Raw genomic sequence first — 17415 nt, forward strand, 5'->3', positions numbered from 1 at the left:
GACAAAGATAGGCGAAGTGGCAAACTTCGGGTCATTTTTCATCCTAGCTTCCCGAGATTTTTCCTTCCACTTGAGAAGTAATTTCTAATCGTCATAGGCATCCGTACACGCAAGAAAATCCTCAGCTATCTCTCCCTCCATAACGTAACCCTCAGGTATATCAGGCAATTCATATCTAGGAGAGCTAGATCTAACAGGAGCAAACGCAGGTTCTATCTCAGTAGTATCGGCAGTATCAGAAGCATCACGAGCATTGGCAGTAACTCTAGCAATATGAGCATCAAGGAACACTCCTATTGGAACATCAGGCAAAATAGTATCTCTAGCAGTATAAAGCATAGCATCGTCAAGCAAAATAGCATCTCTAGCATCATCAGGCAAAGCAGTATCAGGCATAGCATCTCTAGCAGTATCAAGCATAGCATCTCTAGCAGTATCAGGCAAAGCAGTATCAGGCATAAGATCAAGCATAGCATCTCTAGCAGTAGCATCATAATCATCATCAAGCGCAGGCAACATATCAAGATTTCTAGCAGGAGGTGATGTCGCAAACTTACTCATAACTGAAGGTGAATCAAGTGCAGAGCTAGATGGCAATTCCTTACCTCCCCTCGTAGTTGAGGGCAAGACTTTGGTCTTCGGGGTTCCGGTTATTGTCACTCCGGGGTGGCCGGATCAGAGCTGTCGGGACCCCGATCCTAAGTCATAAGCACCCAGCCTGTACCACATCACATCACTTCGCGGCCTCACGCATGGTAAACTGCACGGCTGCCACCTTACCTTCACTGGGACCGTTTGCATCTTTTCGCTCACGTCTATGAATATGTTGCTAGCGTTCAAACGACAAAGAACCCGGGTCGACATGACTAGTTAGAAACCCAAGTGGTACATCCGTACAGGGACATGCATACAAAACCCAGCAAGCTAGGTGTCGATCAACAGCGTGTGTAGACGAGTCGTAGCAAGCTACAAGGTCTCCATTACACCGCGTGACATTTGCCCGAGGGGATAGACACAGCAGCAAAGAAGGATACACGCCGGTCAATCAATGTGTCTAGAGCAGTAGCAAGCTACCAAGGCTCGATAGAACAACAAAGAGGCATTTCCCTGTAAAGAGTACTACTAAAGGCACACAACTAGGTGTCGAATCCCACACATATAATGCATTTCATAACATACACACAATATGCACGATATGTGTAGATACAACATTGCATCACAACATAACTCTATGACTAAAGCTTTTATTAAGGACTCATAAGAATCAACATAGTGTGATATTACAAACAGGGGTCTCGTGACCCGACACTCAAGTCATACAAACAACAAGCGGAAGCAAATCATGTCTCGGTACAGACATCTACTAAAAGTGGTTGGAAGAGCCTGAAAAGCTACTACGACCCTACCAAAGGAGCCAGACCTGTGTCTGGGATTCCCAAGCTATTCCGGTCGACATCAAACACATAGCGTAGAAACCTTTAATCAGACTAAATCTTCTCTGCAAAACTTAAATAAAGCAACCGTGAGTACAAAGGTACTCACCAAGACTTACATCAGACCTATCTACATATGCATCATGTTTCAATGGAAGATTCATGGGGTTTGATTGCAGCAAGCCAGCTTTTACTCTTGGCTAACCTGTACAACGACTACAAGTTCTTTCTTTGAGGTGGGATAGCGCACACGAGTCCACATATTCACCAATGCAATACACCACTATGGATTCACTCTCATCTCCCTACGAGAAAGCCTTCCATAGCACTCACACTTATCTTGCATGTTTTAGAGTATCCATTTAACTTGTCTATGTACCACGTAATGTTTCCAAGTAGTCCATATCCAAGGACGCGACTATTCGAACAGATTAAATCACCCTGCAGGGGTATACTTCTTCACACACGCTCCCACCACTTAGCACCATATTCACGTCATGCATCTCGGCAACCTTCAAGCGGAACCACTGGCGTGGGTGTCGGCCACGACCGTTAACCACACAAGACCCTAGTCCAGGTTTATCGCCTATTTGAGACTGAACCCGCAAGGAAGTCCAGCCGAGGTTTCCTCTACGGCCCCAAACGATGTGCGCTAGGTTCCCAAGCCCACCATCCGGGTGCCACTTGGTACACCGTGCCACTGTGTATCTACCGTAGAGAAGCCTACCCTGTCGGGCAGAGCTAAACATGGCCGTCAACACTTTTCGAACAAACACCAGAAACTAATTGCAACTCCTGGACAGGGATCTAGGCAATTAATAAGCTGAGCGGGGTCATATTTCAGGGCCCAATGCATGGTAGTATCTTGTCTTGGATAACATACACAGAACTCAGTTCTTAAGGACGTTCCCAATGAGACAACCCACCATGTACTCCTACATGGCCTCTCATCGCTACCTTTACCAAATCGAATTCACACTTTTACTCTCACACTATAGGACATGAACACAACCATTCCGATTCATCATCCAGATGGATCAGACCCGACACGACTCTAAGCATATCAGGCATTGTAAGCAAGCATGGATGCGTAAGCACAACAGGGCTCAAGCAGTTGCTACTCATGCCAAGTGGTTTCAACTATTTATTGTGACAAAATCAGGTCATGCAGAGGAATGGGTTCAACTACCGATAACATGTACAGTTGAATCGTGTCTGTCCTAATGCAGTAAAAGAGCGCAGGAGCAAGAGAGTGGGTTTATTTGAATATACTCAAGGGGGTTTGCTTGCGTGACACGTCTAAGATAGCAATGAGTCCTCATCAATGTCAACGATCACATCGTCGGAACCATCATCTACCGAGAGGAAACAGTACCGATAAACAGGAAAGAGCAATAGTTACTTCACAGAAATGCAACACTATGAGGCATGATCAAGAAATGGAAATGGAATGTGACAGGGCCAATATAGCTACCATTTCTTAGGTTGAAGCTGGGTTTGAATCAGGATTCAAACATCACTTCAACAAGGTATTTTTCGGATACCCTTTTAATTGATTCGACCTGATGCTCATGCATAATTTGTTTTATCATGCAAGAGGATGGTATTTTGAGGTACTGGTTTCCCTTGATCAATGTTTGGTCATATCAATTGAAGTGGAATTCAAATAGGAATCAAATTCCAACTGCAAACTAATTATTAAATTTATCCTATTCATCATTTTGCCTATTTGGTGTTGTTAACTTTTTCAAACATGCATGAAAATGCCTTATTCAGATTCTTTGGATTTTTCTGATCATTTTTCATGTATAAATTATTTTCATTGGACTTACAGATTATTTTATATGATTTTTAGATGTTTTCAGCATTTTCTGGAATTATAATAAATCAGAAAAGCTATTACTGCGTCAGGCTGATGTCATCCCTGCGTCAGCAGGTCAACGAGCCGTTCCAGGTCAAACCTGACCAGTGGGGCCCACTAGTTAGTGACCTAGAGGCTAAACCCGCGCTGACCATGCCCTAATTGGGGTTTGACCAGGCGTGGGGCCCTGTGGCAGCGGCTCTAAGGCCTGATTAGTGGCGGGTTAAGGTGGCCAGGTCGGCCCCCACCGAAGGGTAGTCGCCGGCGACCATAGCCGCGGCGGAGGACTCGCCGGAGACGACCTAAACGGCGCTACAGTGCACCAAATATGGCGCGGTTTGCGGCCACGCGAAGCTGGCAAAGCGGCTCATCTTCCAGGGGTAGCAGAAGGGACTGAAGGTGGCCGGAGAGGCGCCGGCGACGAGCGCGCGCGGTGGCCGAAAGTCGTCTCGTCGGGGACGAGCTCTGGAGGGAGTTTTCACGTGGGAGAGAGAGGGGAAAGGATCGAGGGCTCACGGCGGCTCCATTTCTGGCATCGGCGACGAAGGATAGGCTCGGAGCAGGACAAATCGACAGCGGCGGGTCCGGTGACTGGAGGGAGAAACGACGACGATGGCGACGCTACGGGGCTCGGGAGCCCGGAGGAGTTGATGGAGAGAAGCATCTCGTCGAGGCGGAGTTGTGGAGCGCGACAGGGAAGCGAGGGGTGGTCGGAGACGCGCTGGAGGTGAGCTCGGGCAGACCGGCAATGGCGGCAAGAGGAGGAAGAAAACAGGGAGAAGAGGAGGGGAATGGAGAGAGGCGAGGAGATAAGGGAGAGGGAGAGCTTGTCGTCCTGGCGCGAGGAGGCAGGGTGTAACGACCAAGATGCGGTCCTTTCCGATCTGGGGGTCGAGGCCCCCGAATAGGAAAGAAGCGCATCTAAGCGTTTCGCAAGCAAGTAACATAGCACAAATAGTAGTAAAAGTAGACAATTCGGGATTCAACTGTCTTCTTATTAATGACTCAGAGTACAACACAGATACAAGCAAGGTAGTTCCACTACGGACTACAAAATATGGAAAATGCTATGCTACCCTGCTGCAGGCCCACGATCACGACCACGCCTCAGTCCTTTGGATAGTTCACGTAGAGGCGGTCTGTCTCCTCGTCGTACTGCCACGCCAGCTGGGTGACGTCGGGATCATCTGCCTCTGGGATACATGTACCTGCTGGGAGTTTCGGAGGAATCCGTGAGTCACGGGGACTAAGCAATCTAAGACCTTGGTGCCAGAACTAGTCATGTTATTGGGTAGGGTAAGGATTAAGTGTATCAGGCTGCAGCATCCTATGCTTGAATAAGTGGCTAACTTACGCAAAATAGAAGTAAAGGTGGTCTACACTAGCGGTCGGCTTTATTTGATCAGTAAGTGATCCTGAATACCTACCTACGGCATTCATAACCCCACCGTGTTCCCGATCGAAGAGGGATCTTCGAAGGGACAATCACGGTTACGCACACAGTTGGCAGTTTTATTTATTTATGTTTAAGTTCTCTAATACCGGATGTTATCAAAATATTCCAAGTTGCCATATAACCACGGGCACGGCTTTTCGAAAGATTAAACCCTGCAGAGGTGCTCCAACTAGTCCATCACAAACGAACATAGGCCGCAAAGGCATCCTCTATCACGAATCTCATGATCTCGTCGGATTCCTTAGAGGAAAACCTCAACTCTGGGGGAACCCAAAGCTTCACTGGGATTCCTATACCCAAGATATACCGCTAAGGTAAGACAAGACTAGCAGGACCTCCCGACGTGTCGACGACCCTGATAAGAGCCGCGTATCTCAGTCTCAGGACACGCCGGATGAGCGATGGTTACCACGCCAAAACACCGAGTTGCTCCGGGGAGCGTAATAAGCTACTCTGGATTGGACCAACACTCATGAGGAGCACTGGCCCGGGTTGTTGATTAAAGTCCTCGGGGTAGCTACTCCCTATGGAGATTATTATTAAGTTGTTAGCAAATTAACACCAATATTGGGTCCTGCCGGACAAGCCTTAGCACTACGCGATTTATCGAGGGGGTCCCCATAACAACCCCGAACATGTTAGGAGCGATAATTATGGAATCAAACACCGGTAACCGGTAACTAAGGCGGCAATAACGGAACAAGGCACCCGGCAAAAGGCTAGGCCTCCCGTCATTTACCAAGTATATAGGTGCAGTAAATAAATAAGAGAATTTAATATAATGATATCGAGCTCATGTTATCACATGAGTCAAAACACCTGCAACTAGCAACGCTAACATTAGAAGCTGAGCAAGCCTACTTAGCCATACAAGTTTGCTAGGAAGGAGTATGGTGTTTGGCCTCATGTCATATGAAGAGGCAATTTAATTTCAGTGGTAGGCAGCGAGCAATATGACATGGATACGAAACTAACATAACAAGTCTAGAGATGGAATCAAGGTCATATAATCTTGCCTGTGATATCCTCAGCTTGGAATGGTTCTGGTTCGTCCTGCACGTACACTCCTGACTCCACGTATTCGTTCTCCGATCCCGGTGCTACCCAACATAAGAATAACATCCAATGAACAGGAGCACCACAAGATGCAACAAACACATGATGCATGAGATGAAATTTGAGCATGCACCACTATTTCTATCACTAGCAAAAGCAAAGTAAACTACTGCAAGTTTCTGGACAGAACTGTACACTAAGCTATTTTTACAAGCATGAGAATAACAGGAACAGATGCGGCTCGTGAAAACGGTGCAAAACCATATAAAGAACATTGCAAACGGAGCTACGGATCAACGGGAATCAACGAAACAAGATATGAAGCTCTACGTGGAAGATTCAACACCACACTCACATTTGGCACAAATCTGGTATTCTCAGGTTTCCAAGACATGTAACAACCCAACATGAATGGATTGGAGCAAGAAAGAACACCACAACAACAATTAAGCACACACTTTGATCAAAATGACAAAACTACATAATCTGCCATAAACTGCATCTTAGCTATTTGGGAGCTGCATGCAACATAGCTACAGGTCTTCAAACATGACAATTTATATATGTGCCTGTTGTCCACCAAGAACACTACAAGCACTAGCAGGAATCACATCAAAAGGAATTAAACTCTAGAAGATACAAGGCCACAAACTTTCTCAAAACCATCAGATCTCAGGGACTTAGTGAAAATTCCTGCACCGGAGTTCCTGTCTCTGTCTGAAGCCTTTTGACAGCAATCGAAATACCATCTACTGGACTCCAAATGATTTGATATTTGACAGGGAGCTTCACAAACATACCAGGTTCAAAATCCTAGCACTGAACTAATGCTAGTTCTCAACAGAATGACCAGCACATCCTCATCTATAAGGGAAGAAAATGTTTCCAGAATCCCAGACTTACTGAAATTTCAGAGTTCACTAATCTGGAATTTTTCAGACACATGCCCACTTTGTCTAGGAATAGTTTGCACACACATAACACCTAGAGGTAATTTACAACACTATGGTGTAGAGCAAAACCCCTACTACTAACACACAAAAACTCATGCCCTTGGGCTCCACCTATTCCATGGAATCAAAGATCAAACTTGCAACAAAACTGAATATGCAACTCCATAAAGTACTCTTCTAAGACAACTACAACAAAGGTAGAGTTCATGTGCACAATGAAAAAGTGACATGGGGGTTTGAACCCCATGTTTGTGTCATGCACATCAACTACACGAATACTTATCACAAGCCAACCCCACACACAACATGCTCTCTCTCATATTAAACATGAGGAGGTGCACAACTTGCAAAGGTGGGAAGGTCCACACACACACATGTCAAGCATAACACATAGCTAGTCCTACCCATGCTAGTTAGTACATACACTAATTACACTCATATCATGATTCCAACACCTACACACCCTAGCTTGCTCATGTGCACATCAAGGCACATCATGCCTTGGCATGTGTGAGGCTCACACACACAACAATCACACTAGCACCACATGGTGCAAGATCCCAACTCCAAGCATAAGGGAACACACTCACATGCACAAAACTACCACCACCAAGGCTTGAACTCAAGGACTTGTGCAATTGCACAAGCATGTGTGTAGGGTTACACACACACTTGCACACACACTCACCCTCAAGCACACACTCACACACACATAAACCTACACATCTACCCTAACATGCATGAACCCTACATACATGCTCTCTCTTACTCCTCCATCAAATAACAGGGAGGTAAAAAAATATATAAGGCATATGTTCCCCATTGACCTAGGCATGGAATAGCAAACAAAGTAAGGGAACACAACAAAAAATACAGGAAGAAAGAAAGGTGAAAAGAATTGGGGTCTGTCTGGGATTCGAACCCCAGAGCCCCTGGTGCAACACACAACACCCATCCACTGCGCTGTTGCTAATGCTGTGACAAGGGAGGTTGAACAAGCAGGGTAAGGCTTCCCTGCAGTACACTAAACCGAAAACACTTCAACCCAAAAAGAAGGTGCCGAGGGGGGACTCGAACCCACACCCTCCTACAGGCAACAGGCACAGGCAGCACTACCACTACCACCACGCTACAGATCGACGACTGGCACTATCGTGTTGTGGAAACAGAAGAAGCCCCTCTGCTCCTACGAGGAGTCCCGCCGGCGGCCGAACCAGAGGGAGCTGGCGGCGCCTCTCTCGACCAACTACGGCAGGGAGAACCCTCGGCGGGGGACGCGGGGGCCCCAGGGGTTCCATTTCCGATCTGAGCACGGGAAAAGGTGCCCGCTTGGCACCCCGTAACTGCACCGGAGCTGCTGCTGCTGTTACGACGCTGGTCTACCGTCTACTCCAGCAGGGCGACGGTCTCTCCTCTCCTACGCATGCTACGCCGAGAGGGGAGCGAAGGGAAGGCACTGCAGGTCACCTCGCTCACCTACGGGAACGAACGGAGAGGAAGGAGGGGGAGAGAGCCGATGCAGAGGAGGTGGCCGGCCGGGGAAGACGCGGACGATGAGGACGTCGACGTGTGGCTTTGGGAACGTGGCCTCCTCGGCCACCGCGTCCTCCTGGCACTGCTGACGGGGCGAGGCGACGTCTCTTGCTGCCGCTACGAGCTCAACGAGCTCCTCTCATGGCGGCCTGCAGGTTCCTGTCTTGGCGGCACAACGGACAAGGGGAGGGAAAAGCGGCGCCCTAGGGTTGCGGGGAGGCTGCGGTCTCCTTATAACAACTCGGGAGGCGAGCTCGGAGCCACCGGATCGATGGGAAGGGATATCGGGAGGTGGAGCTTTGATCGTACGAGCGTGACGTCGCCAGGAGGAAGACGAGGGACGTCGAGCGGGCTGGTGGCGCGAAGGGACTTGGGCCAGGGAGGAGATACTGGGCCTCTCTGGGTGGGAGGGAGCCCACTAGAGAAAAAAAAGAAAACAGCCTTGGAGATATTTCTAATTAGGTAAAAAAACAGAGAAAGAAAAGAAACCCTGAGGACCACTGCTTATAATAAAAATCAAAAGAAAAATGTCCCTGGGCATAAAAATACCTAAGCTTTTAAAATAAAATGCAAAAGGAATTTTATGGGGCATTTAAATAAATACAAAACATCAATTAATTATACTGTTTTGTGAGTTATATACACCCTCAAGACCCAAAATAAAACTCCACATCATTACATCATCATCCCCACAAGAACCTCTAAATACAAGACATTTTAAAACAGCTCTTGTGAAGATGGAATTTTGAACTTGAGAAAATAGGAGAGGAGAAGGATTTGAAATTGCAATGAGCTTTGAAAATCCCAAGCAACCACTCCTACACTCCACACACCATCATCACATGACATCACACATGAAATCACAAGGTAGCTAACCACAAGATCACCACCTACATTTATTACTAACACCACAAGAAATCATAGTGCAACAACTCTAGGTAAGGGCATGCAATGATATGCTATGCATGCATGCATGAGAAGGAAATAGTAGGAACACACATGAAATCATCCAAGCATAGGACACTCTCATATCAAAGACATGGTGGTCCCACATGAAGTTGGTCCAAATAGGGTAGGTTTTACACTTGGGGCATTACAAACTCTCCCACACTACAAAGAAGATCTCGACCTCGAGACCTAACACTGACAGAAATCGGGAAATTCGGAACGGAGGTGATCCTCGCGTTCCCACGTAGCCTCTTTATCGGAATGGTGTGACCACTGCACTTTGAGAAACTTGACAGTCTTGTTACGGGTCTTGCGCTCAGTCGGCTCGAGAACTGCAACTGGATGCTCACGATAAGAAAGGTCAGGCTGAAGATCGATATCTTGAAGATGCACAGTGCGCTCAGGGTTCTTGAAACACCTCCGAAGCTAAGAAACATGGAACACATCATGGACATTTGCGAAGGTTGACGGAAGCTCGAGTTGGTACGCAAGGTCGCCCCTCTTGCCAACCACTCTGAACGGGCCAACGAAACGAGGCGCAAGCTTGCTTTGATGCCAAAGCGCTGCATACCCTTCATAGGCGACACCTTGAGATAGACAAAATCATCAAGCTCATACGACATGTCACGGTGCTTGCTATCGTAATAGCTCTTCTGACGGGACTGAGCTGCTCTGAGGTTGTCGCGAATGATCCGACACATCTCCTCAGCTTCTTCTATCATATCATTGCCAAGGATCTGAAGCTCGCCTGTCTGAGACCAGTTGAGCGGAGTACGGCACTTCCTGCCATAGAGAATTTCAAACGGAGCCTTGCCAGAACTAGCTTGCTAACTGTTGTTATACGAGAATTCCGCGAAAGGCAGACAATCCTCCCACTTCATGCCAAAAGAGATAACACAGGCTCTCAGCATATCCTCAAGAACTTGATTCACTCTCTCCACTTGACCACTAGTCTGAGGATGGAACGTTGTGCTGAAGCGGATCTTCGTGCCCATAGCAGACTGAAAGGAGTCCCAGAACTTGGAAGTGAAGATACTTCCGCGATCTGATGAGATCATCATAGGTACGCCGTGCAAAGAGACAATCCTCGAGGTGTACAACTCTGCCAGCTGAGCTGCTGAAATGGAATCCTTGACTAGAAGGAAATGCGCCACTTTACTCAATTTGTCGATGACGACGAAGATAACATCATTGCCCTTCTTGGACTTCGAAAACCCGGTGACGAAGTCCATCTCAATGTGATCGAACTTCCACTCGGGAATCGGCAAAGGCTGCAAGAGGCCCGTTGGTCTTTGATGTTCTGCTTTCACCCTTCGACATACATCACACTCGTTTACGAATTATGCAATTTCACGTTTCATACGGGTCCACCAGAAAGTCTGCTTCAAGTCATGGTACATTTTGGAACTCTCGGATGAATAGAGAGCAGAGAGTTATGAGCTTCTTCCATGATCACCTTCCTGAGATCACCTTTCGTGACGACAAGGCGGTCCTCGAAAAACAAAGTGTCCCTGGCATCAACAGTGAAACACTTATACTTGGGGAGACTCTTTCCCACGCCAATCTTGACCTTCTTCACCATAGCGTCAAGTAGCTGAGCTGCTCTGACCTGATCTTCCAAGGTAGGAGAGACCTGAAGGTTCGCAAGAAACCCTGAGGAACCAGCTGAAGATTGAGCTTCCTGAAAGACTAAGAAAGACCCGGCTGGAGAGGTTGCAGAATCAGACTGTTGCAATATACCTTCCTGCTCAATGCATCTGCCACAACGTTTGCCTTGCCTGGCGTGTACTCAACACTCGGATTAAAATCCAGGAGCATTTCCAACCAACATGTTTGCCGAAGATTCAAGTTAGGATGAGTGAAGATATACTTGAGGCTCTTGTGATCGGTGAAAACTTCAACCTTACGTTCCAACAAGAGATGTCTCCAAGTCATCAAGGCGTGCACAACAGCTGCTAGCTCGAGATCGTGCACAGGATAGTTCTTCTCCGCAGGCTTCAGCTGCCTGGAGGTATAAGCAACCACCTTCCTATCTTGCATCAAGACTGCACCGAAACCCTGGAGAGAAGCATCACAAAAGACCTGGTACGACTTGGAATCATCCGGAGGAGCCACTACCGGAGTGGAGATAAGCTTCTCTTTGAGTGTATCGAAAGCCAGTTGACACTCTGGAGACCAAACATACTTGACACCCTTCTGCAGAAGACTAGAGAGCGGATTGGCGATTTTGGAGAAGTTCTCAACGAATCTTCTGCAATATCTGGCAAGATCGAGAAAGCTTCGAAGCTGCTTCACATTCTGCGGAGGTTCCCATTCAACAATGGCTTGAACCTTGGACGGGTCAACCTTAATGCCCTCGGCAGAGATAATATGCCCAAGATAAACCACTTCTTTCAGCCAGAACTCGCACTTGGAAAACTTGGCATACAGCTTGTATTCTCTCAGTTTATCAAGCACCAACCTGAGATGTTTCTCATGTTCTTCCTCATCCTGAGAGAAGACCAGAATGTCATCGAGATAGAGCAAGACAAACTCATTCTTGAATGGTGAGCAAATATAGTTCATCAATCGGCAAAAAGTCGGAGGAGCATTAGACAGACCAAAAGACATGACCGTATACTCATACAAGCCAAAACTAGTCCTGAATGCCGTCTTCCGAATGTCTTCCTCGCGAATGCGAATCTGGTGATAGCCCATTCTGAGATCAAGCTTGGAGAATACTTTAGCACCTTTCAGCTGTTCGACCAACTCATTTATGTTCGGAAGTGGATATTTGTTCTTGATTGTCTTCTTGTTCAATGGGCGGTAATCGACACACAGCCGGTCCGAACCATCCTTCTTCTTGACAAATAGAACACCACATCCCCACGGAGACGAGCTTGGTCTAATCAAACCCAAACGCTCCTGCTCATCGAGTTGCCTCTTGAGTTCCTTCAACTCTTCTGGGCCCAGCTTGTACGGCTGTTTGCACACTGGCTCTGTGCCTGGCTCAAGCTCAATGACGAACTCAACTTCACGGTGCGGAGGCATGCCTGGAAGCTCTTCAGGAAACACATCTTGATTTTCGCAAACCACAGGAACTTGCTCAATAGGATTGATCTCACCCTTTTCATTCAAGGAGAACAAGCGGATTGTGTCATCGCGCGCCGCGAATATAATCACGTCCTCCGAAGAGTGGGTAAGATTGACTTCTTTAGCTTCACAATCAATTGATGCCTTGTTCATGGCCAACCAGTCCATACCAAGGATCAGATCAATGTCGGACTTGCCCAAGACAATAGGCAATGCCAGAAAAGAATAACTGCCTATCTTGACAGAAGCATCCGGAACCCTCATGTACGAACTCATGCGCATGCCCGGAGAAACCACACGGAAGGGACTATCCAAATGAATTGCAGGAATATCATGCTTAGCTAAGAAAGGCTTGGAGATGAAGCAATGCGAAGCACCAGAATCAAACAAGACTTTAGCAGGAAAATCATTGACTAGGAGATTACCCATGATCACATCCGTTCAATTTTCTGCCTCAGCTGCATTCACCATGTTGACTCGAGCTGATCTGGGGTTGAACTTCACAAGAGCGTTGCTTGGAGGCTTGCCTGGAGGAGGAGGCGGCAGACGGAGCTGAGAAGTGCATTTGTTGGCATAGTGACCCTTCTGCCCACATTTGTGACAAATGACATCTGTTGGCTGCCGGAACTGAATCTGAGGAGGCCCTTGCTTCTGATGCTGGTATCTCTGCTGGAAGCCAGAGTTGGGTGGGTGGGAAGAACCACGTCCACCTGAGTGCTTCGGCTGCTGCGAGTGCCGAGGAGGAGGGGGAGAAACCCAAAACCTCTGTTGCTTCTGAACCACCTGAGTCGAGGAAGAGCTGGAATCTCTGAAGGGCTTCTTGGAGTTCTCCACCCTGAGCAAGGCTGCCTCTGCTCGGAGAGCTAAGTTGTAGAACTTATCAAACTCCTCAGGATCGTGCAAAGCAAGTGCTAACTGCAAATCCTCCTTTAAGCCACCCCTGAACTGATAGATCTTGCTCTTCTGATCCAGGACATCCTGCAACGCGTAACGGGCCAGCTCGTGGAACTCGACATTGTACTTGTACACAGAATTGCTGCCCTACTTCAAACGCGTGAACTTCTCACGCATCTCCTCAACAAAACTTGAAGGAATGTAGTGGGACCTGATGTCACGACAAAACTCGTCCCAAGACAACACCCTACCACCTATGGAGTCCTTAAGGTGCTGCCACCAAATAGAAGCCTGCCCCTTCAACTGAAACGTTGCAAACTTGACATAGTCCTCTGGACGCACATTGCTACACTCAAAATGCTTGTTCATATCACGGATCCAATCTTCCGCATCAAACGGCTGGTCGCAAGAAGTGAACGTCTTAGGCTGGTTTGACAGGAACTGACTCAGAATGGCGAAGTGATTGCCACCCTGCTAGAAATTGCCCTGCTGATGATTGGCTCTCTCCTGGATCAACTGCAACAGCAACTGAGTGTTTGCATTAGTAGCTGACATCATCGCCTGCCAGACCTCTGCAGGAGGAGGCGGCGGCGGAGGAGGAGGAGGAGGTGGAGGCGGCATATCCTCAAGCGCTGGGGTTTGACGAGTTGGTGGAGCCATCCTGAAGACGGACAGCATATTAGCCAACAGAATAATTGAAGATATTGCTGAATCAAAAGACAGGATATCTGAATAGAATTTAGCATTGCACTCGATCAACATAGCAAGAGTGCATCATCAAAGTAACAGACGACAAAATTCCGATAAGGACCACTGCAACCAAGTGTGAGCTAGAACTGCTCGGAACAAACATACGATCGAGATTTCCCAAACCTCAATCAAGTGTCTGTAGGAAGACAGTCCTATAAGATACCACTAGATATCCCACCTAGTTCAACAAAACAAAGGGTGCGGCTTGCAATTAGCCAGAACAACCTCATGAGAAAGATTTCGTTCGATATTTTCATGGACAGTATCGCACGGGCTCGATTTTACAGTAGCCATCAAGTGCAAGGCAGTGCACCCGACATACGAAGCGTCCCCGAGTCGTAGCAAGCTACAAGAACTCTTTAAGACACAACGTGTACCGCTGTAAGTCGACCGTGAACAAACGAATCCACTAGATGTCAAACCCCAACCTAACATCAAGCATTTGTTGGAAGATTGTCCTATAAGTAACTACTTGAATTCCCACCTATGAATTCCCGAAATAACTGGTCATGCAATCAGGTACACGGATACAAGGAGTATTTCACACAACTCCTAAACTAACCCGTCACCTGTATGACATCCTTCAACATACAACCAGCATCTCGGACCTTCATCTACAACAGATCCTCATGATCACAACGATACAAAGTGTGGTAGTACCCCCGAACAATCTACACCAGTACTGGGGACATCGGGGTTATGTCACCACTACCCGTATTGAAGCAATAACGAACACCCTCCGTTCTTAGATACTCAGAAATCTGAATGATGGCGATGTGCGCGATAATCCCTGGAGCTCAACTCCCCTGATACTTAGAGAAGATAGGAGGCACCAGGACATGATTCCGTCACATCGAAATCATATAGATTTCATAAATACCCGCGTGATCCTAAAAAAAATTTGAGCGAGAAAAGGAGTAGCGTTAAAGATTTCCTAATACGGGAACCTCACCAGAGCAAAGAAGAGGAGAAAAAAGAAACCTACTCTCCGATATAACTACGACTCAAAACATTTTCTAGACTCGACTCGGCCAAATACGATCACACAAAGGCTCCTATGGTCGTAAGGCTCTGATTACCAACTTGTAACGACCAAGATGCGGTCCTTTCCGATCTAGGGGTCGAGGCCCCCGAATAGGAAAGAAGCGCATCTAAGCGTTTCGCAAGCAAGTAACATAGCACAAATAATAATAAAAGTAGACAATTCGGGATTCAACTGTCTTCTTATTAATGACTCAGAGTACAACACAGATACAATCAAGGTAGTTCCGCTACGGACTACAAAAGATGGAAAATGCTATGCTACCCTGCTGCAGGCCCACGATCACGACCACGCCTCAGTCCTTTGGATAGTTCACGTAGAGGCGGTCTGTCTCCTCGTCGTACTGCCACGCCAGCTGGGTGACATCAGGATCATCTGCCTCTGGGATACCTGTACCTGCTGGGAGTTTCGGAGGAATCCGTGAGTCACGGGGACTAAGCAATCTAAGACCTTGGTGCCAGAACTAGTCATGTTATTGGGTAGGGTAAGGATGAAGTGTATCAGGCTGCAGCATCCTATGCTTGAATAAGTGGCTAACTTACGCAAAATAGAAGTAAAGGTGGTCTACACTAGCGGTCGGCTTTATTTGATTAGTAAGTGATCGTGAATACCTACCTACGGCATTCATAACCCCACCTTGTTCCCGATCGAAGAGGGATCTTCGAATGGAGAGTCACGGTTACGCACACAGTTGGCAGTTTTATATATTTATGTTTAAGTTCTCTAATACCGGATGTTATCAAAATATTCCAAGTTACCACATAACCGCGGGCACGGCTTTTCGAAAGATTAAACCCTGTAGGGGTGCTCCAACTAGTCCATCACAAACGAACATAGGCCGCAAAGGCATCCTCTATCACGAATCTCATGATCTCGTCGGATTCCTTAGAGGAAAACCTCAACTCTGGGGGAACCCAAAGCTTCACTGGGATTCCTATACCCAAGATAGACCGCTAAGGTAAGACAAGACTAGCAGGACCTCCCGACGTGTCGACGACCCTGATAAGAGCCGCGTATCTCAGTCTCAGGACATGCCGAATGAGCGATGGTTACCACGCCAAAACACCGAGTTGCTCCGGGGAGCGTAATAAGCTGCTCTGGATTGGACCAACACTCATGAGTAGCACTGGCCCGGGTTGTTGATTAAAGTCCTCGGGGTAGCTACTCCCTATGCAGATTATTATTAAGTTGTTAGCAAATTAACACCAATGTTGGGTCCTGCAAGGAAAGCCTTAGCACTACGCGATTTATCGAGGGGGTCCCCATAACAACCCCGAACATGTTAGGAGAGATAATTATGGAATCAAACACCGGTAACCAGTAACTAAGGCGACAATAACGGAACAAGGCACCCGGCAAAAGGCTAGGCTTCCCGTCATTTACCAAGTATATAGGTGAAGTAAATAAATAACAGAATTTAATATAATGATATCAAGCTCATGTTATCACATGAGTCAAAACACCTGCAACTAGCAACGCTAACATTAGAAGCTGAGCAAGCCTACTTAGCCATACAAGTTTGCTAGGAAGGAGTACGATGTTTGGGCTCATGGCATATGAAGAGGCAATTTAATTTCAGTGGTAGGCAGCGAGCAATATGACATGGAAACGAAACTAACATAACAAGTCTAGAGATGGAATCAAGGTCATATAATCTTGCCTGTGATATCCTCAGCTTGGAATGGTTCTGGTTCGTCCTGCACGTACTCTCCTGACTCCACGTATTCGTTCTCCGATCCCGGTGCTACCCAACATAAGAATAACAGCCAATGAACAGGAGCACCACAAGATGCAACAAACACATGATGCATGAGATGAAATTTGAGCATGCACCACTATTTCTATCACTAGCAAAAGCAAAGTAAACTACTGCAAGTTTCTGGACAGAACTTTACACTAAGCTATTTTTACATGCATGAGAATGACAGGAACAGATGCGGCTCGTGAAAATGGCGCAAAACCATATAAAGAACATTGCAAACGGAGCTACGGATCAACGGGAATCAACGAAACAAGATATGAAGCTCTACGTGGAAGATTCAACACCACACTCACATTTGGCACAAATCTGGTATTCCCAGGTTGCCAAGACATGTAACAACCCAACATGAATGGATTGGAGCAAGAAAGAACACCACAACAACAATTAAGCACACACTTTGATCAAAATGACAAAACTACATAATCTGCCATAAACTGCATCTTAGCTATTTGGGAGCTGCATGCAACATAGCTACATGTATTCAAACATGACAATTTATATATGTGCCTGTTGTCCACCAAGAACACTACAAGGACTAGCAGGAATCACATCAAAATGAATTAAACTCTAGAAGATACAAGGCCACAAACTTTCTCAAAACCATCAGATCTCAGGGACTTCGTGAAAATTCCTGCACCTCAGTTCCTGTCTCTGT

The sequence above is a fragment of the Hordeum vulgare genome, chromosome 5H (assembly GCF_904849725.1).
Source record: "Hordeum vulgare subsp. vulgare chromosome 5H, MorexV3_pseudomolecules_assembly, whole genome shotgun sequence".
Lineage (NCBI taxonomy): Eukaryota > Viridiplantae > Streptophyta > Magnoliopsida > Poales > Poaceae > Hordeum > Hordeum vulgare.